Raw genomic sequence first — 4,752 nt, 5'->3', positions numbered from 1 at the left:
GGGGGGGGGTTGTGTGTGTGTGTGTGTGTGTGTGTATTCATGTGCGTAGGGATGGCGATATGGTTTGGTTCATGTTGTGTTTCTGATGTTATGGTGTGTGTGTTTATTCCATTTGTGTGTGTGTGTTTCTTTATTTATGTAACTGATTTCCTTTGTTTTTTTTTTTTTTTTTTTTTTTTTTTTTTTTTGGTTTTAGTCTGATTTCTTTAAACCATATGTTTCTTTTTTGGTTGTGTTTTCCGTCTGTGGATATCTGTCTGTTTCTGAATAAAGATGTGGGATTATTTTCTATCAATCAAGTCGAGTTTTGTATGTGGAATGATTATAATAATAATGATAACTGTAATAGTAGTCGTAGTGATGATGACAATTATAAAAAAAACAACAACAGCAACAAAAGTGGTGATTTTTATCATGATCTTTAACAATATTATCAATATCATTACCTTTGTTTTTATTAATTTATCTATTTATTTATTTTTGCCAATATTTATACTACTGTTGTTTTTATTATCATTATAATTATCATTATTATCATCAACATTCTCATTCTCACTTATATCATCATCCTCATCGTTACAAAAGATTAAACGATGATAACAAAAAAACATAGACAAGAAAAAATGCATTAATAACAAACACAACAGCAATAACAAAAACATGGACAACAAAAAATGCATTAATAACAAACACACCAGCAACAACAACAGAAACATGGACAACAAAAAATGCATTAATAACAAACACAACAGCAACAACAATAAAAAAACATGGACAACAAAAAAATGCATTAACAACAAACACAACAGCAACAAAAACACCACTCTCAAGTAAGACTCAAAGTGGAAACCAAAAACAAGTAAAAAAACAAGTAAACGAAATGGAAACCAAAAACAAATAAAAAAAACAAGTAAACGAAATGGAAAACAAAAACAAGTAAAAAAAAATCAAGAAAACGAAATGGAAAACAAAAACAAGTAAAAAAACAAGTACATGAAATGGAAAACAAAAACAAGTAAAAAAAAACAAGTAAACGAAATGGAAAACAAGAACAAGTAAAAAAAACAAGTAAACGAAATGGAAAACAAAAACAAGTAAAAAAAAACAAGTAAACGAAATGGAAAACAAAAACAAGTAAAAAAAACAAGTAAACGAAATGGAAAACAAAAACAAGTAAAAAAAACAAGTAAACGAAATGGAAAACAAAAACAAGTAAAAAAAAAACAAGTAAACGAAAAGGAAAACAAAAACAAGTAAAAAAAAAAGCAAACGAAATGGAAACCAAAAACCAGTAACAAAAAACAAGAAAACGAAATGGAAAACAAAAACAAGTAAAAAAAACAGGTAAACGAAATGGAAACCAAAAACAAGTAAAAAAAACAAGTAAACGAAATGGAAAACAAAAAAGTAAAAAAAAAAAACAAGTAAACGAAATGGAAAACAAAAACAAGTAAAAAAGAAGTAAAAGAAATGAAAAACAAAAACAAGTAAAAAAAACAAGTAAACGAAATGGAAAACAAAAACAAGTAAAAAAACAAGTAAACGAAATGGAAAACAAAAACAAGTAAAAAAAACAAGTAAACGAAATGGAAAACAAAAACAAGTAAAAAAACAAGTAAACGAAATGGAAAACAAAAACAAGTAAAAAACAAGTAAACGAAATGGAAAACAAAAACAAGTAAAAAAACAAGTAAACGAAATGGAAAACAAAAACAAGTAAAAAACAAGTAAACGAAATGGAAAACAAAAACAAGTAAAAAAAACAAGTAAACGAAATGGAAAACAAAAACAAGTAAAAAACAAGTAAACGAAATGGAAAACAAAAACAAGTAAAAAACAAGTAAACGAAATGGAAAACAAAAACAAGTAAAAAAAACAAATAACCGAAATGGAAAACAAAAACAAGTAAAAAAAACAAAAACAAGTAAACGAAATGGAAAACAAAAACAAGTAAAAAACAAGTAAACGAAATGGAAAACAAAAACAAGTAAAAAAACAAGTAAACGAAATGGAAAACAAAAACAAGTAAAAAAAACAAGTAAACGAAATGGAAAACAAAAACAAGTAAAAAAAAAAACAAATAAACGAAATGGAAAAAAAAAACAAATAAAAAAAACAAGCAAACCAAATGGAAAACAAAAACAAATAAAAAAAACAAGCAAACGAAAAGAAAAACAAAAACAAATAAAAAAACAAGTAAACGAAATGGAAAACAAAAACAAGTAAAAAAACAAGTAAACGAAATGGAAAACAAAAACAAGTAAAAAAAACAAGTAAACGAAATGGAAAACAAAAACAAGAAAAAAACAAGTAAACGAAATGGAAAACAAAAAAAAGTAAAAAAACAAGTAAACGAAATGGAAAACAAAAACAAGTAAAAAAAACAAGTAAACGAAATGGAAAACAAAAACAAGTAAAAAGCAAGTAAACGAAATGGAAAACAAAAACAAGTAAAAAAAACAAGTAAACGAAATGGAAAACAAAAACAAGTAAAAAAACAAGCAAACGAAATGGAATACAAAACAAGTAAAAAAACAAATAAACGAAATGGAAAACAAAAACAAGTAAAAAAACAAGTAAACGAAATGGAAAACAAAAACAAGTAAAAAAACAAGTAAACGAAATGGAAAACAAAAACAAGTAAAAAAAACAAGTAAACGAAATGGAAAACAAAAACAAGTAAAAAAACAAGCAAACGAAATGGAATACAAAAACAAGTAAAAAAACAAATAAACGAAATGGAAAACAAAAACAAGTAAAAAAACAAGTAAACGAAATGGAAAACAAAAACAAGTAAAAAAGCAAGTAAACGAAATGGAAAACAAAAACAAGTAAAAAAACAAGTAAACGAAATGGAAAACAAAAACAAGTAAAAAAACAAGTAAACGAAATGGAAAACAAAAACAAGTAAAAAAAACAAGTAAACGAAATGGAATACAAAAACAAGTAAAAAAACAAATAAACGAAATGGAAAACAAAAACAAGTAAAAAAACAAGTAAACGAAATGGAAAACAAAAACAAGTAAAAAAACAAGTAAACGAAATGGAAAACAAAAAAAAATAAAAAAAACAAGTACACGAAATGGAAAACAAAAACAAGTAAAAAAACAAGCAAACGAAATGGAATACAAAAACAAGTAAAAAAACAAATAAACGAAATGGAAAACAAAAACAAGTAAAAAAACAAGTAAACGAAATGGAAAACAAAAACAAGTAAAAAAACAAGTAAACGAAATGGAAAACAAAAACAAGTAAAAAAAAACAAGTAAACGAAATGGAAAACAAAAAAGTAAAAAAACAAGTAAACGAAATGGAAAACAAAAACAAGTAAAAAAAACAAGTAAACGAAATGGAAAACAAAAACAAGTAAAAAAAAAAACAAGTAAACGAAATGGAAAACAAAAACAAGTAAAAAAAACAAGTCAACGAAATGGAAAACAAAAACAAGTAAAAAAAAACAAGTAAACGAAATGGAAAACAAAAACAAGTAAAAAAACAAGTAAACGAAATGGAAAACAAAAACAAGTAAAAAAAAAACAAGTAAACGAAATGGAAACCAAAAACAAGTAAAAAAAAAACAAGTAAACGAAATGGAAAACAAAAACAAGTAAAAAAAAAACAAGTAAACGAAATGGAAAACAAAAACAAGTAAAAAAAAACAAGTAAACGAAATGGAAAACAAAAACAAGTAAAAAAACAAGTAAACGAAATAGAAAACAAAAACAAGTAAAAAAACAAGAAACAGAAATGGAAAACAAAAACAAGTAAAAAAAAAACAAGTAAACGAAATGGAAAACAAAAACAAGTAAAAAAAAACAAGTAAACGAAATGGAAAACAAAAACAAGTAAAAAAAAACAAATAAACGAAACGGAAAACAAAAACAAGTAAAAAAAAAACAAGTAAACGAAATGGAAAACAGAAACAAGTAAAAAAAAAACAAGTAAACGAAATGGAAAACAAAAACAAGTAAAAAAAAAACAAGTAAACGAAATGGAAAACAAAAACAAGTAAAAAAAAACAAGTAAACGAAATGGAAAACAAAAACAAGTAAAAAAACAAGTAAACGAAATGGAAAACAAAAACAAGTAAAAAAAAAAACAAGTAAACGAAACGGAAAACAAAAACAAGTAAAAAAAAACAAGCAAACGAAATGGAAAACAAAAACAAGTAAAAAAACAAGTAAACGAAATGGAAACCAAAAACAAGTAAAAAAATCAAGTAAACGAAATGGAAAACAAAAACAAGTAAACGAAATGGAAACCAAAAACAAGTAAAAAAACAAGTAAACGAAATGGAAAACAAAAACAAGTAAAAAAACAAGTAAACGAAATGGAAAACAAAAACAAGTAAAAAAAAACAAGTAAACGAAATGGAAAACAAAAACAAGTAAAAAAACAAGTAAACGAAATGGAAAACAAAAACAAGTAAAAAAAAACAAGTAAACGAAATGGTAAACAAAAACAAGTAAAAAAACAAGTAAACAAAATGAAAAACAAAAACAAGTAAAAAAAAACAAGAAAACGAAATGGAAATCAAAAACAAGTAAAAAAAAACAAGCAAACGAAATGGAAAACAAAAACAAGTAAAAAAACAAACAAGTAAACGAAATGGAAAACAAAAACAAGTAAAAAAACAAGTAATCGAAATGGAAAACAAAAACAAGTGAAAAAAAAACAAGTAAACGAAATGGAAAACAAAAACAAGTAAAAAAACAAATAACCGAAATGGAAAACAAAAACAAGTAAAAAAAA

This window comes from Penaeus vannamei, chromosome 13, assembly GCF_042767895.1.
Source record: "Penaeus vannamei isolate JL-2024 chromosome 13, ASM4276789v1, whole genome shotgun sequence".
In the NCBI taxonomy this organism is placed as follows: domain Eukaryota; kingdom Metazoa; phylum Arthropoda; class Malacostraca; order Decapoda; family Penaeidae; genus Penaeus; species Penaeus vannamei.
Note: the sequence above shows the minus strand (reverse complement) of the source record.